Source organism: Brassica napus, unplaced genomic scaffold (genome assembly GCF_020379485.1).
Source record: "Brassica napus cultivar Da-Ae unplaced genomic scaffold, Da-Ae ScsIHWf_1363;HRSCAF=1937, whole genome shotgun sequence".
NCBI classification, from domain to species: Eukaryota; Viridiplantae; Streptophyta; class Magnoliopsida; order Brassicales; family Brassicaceae; genus Brassica; species Brassica napus.
The window spans coordinates 235001-235317 of NW_026014780.1; the positions used below are offsets into that span (position 1 = coordinate 235001).

A 317-nucleotide genomic window follows, 5' to 3' on the forward strand; every position below is an offset into this window, starting at 1 on the left:
CGATTTTCAAGCTGGGCACTTCCCGGTTCGCTCGCCGTTACTGTGGGAACCAAAATTCACACTGTCGATTTCCGTAAAATAAGGAAACTTAGGAAAACCCTAATTTTCCAGAGGACCCGGATCTCTGCGAGAGCCAACGACAAGTAACCAAATAAATGCGGAAAATATGAAAAAAACATGATAAAACGAATTTACAAAGAAAGTCGATCTTATTTCGAATTCGCGTAAGAGCGTTGCGATCATTACAAGAGAATACAAAGGCTTTGGCCGCAGGGGCCGTCAGCGAGTTACCTAGTTCTAGCAACATAAAACCCTAA

General features: G+C 42.9%; 1 pseudogene; it reads right to left on the reverse strand.

Moving 5' to 3' along the window:
* LOC125597019 overlaps positions 1 to 117 on the reverse strand; it is a 4547-nt pseudogene extending 4430 nt beyond the window's left edge.
* Positions 118 to 317: the final 200 nt, after the last annotated feature.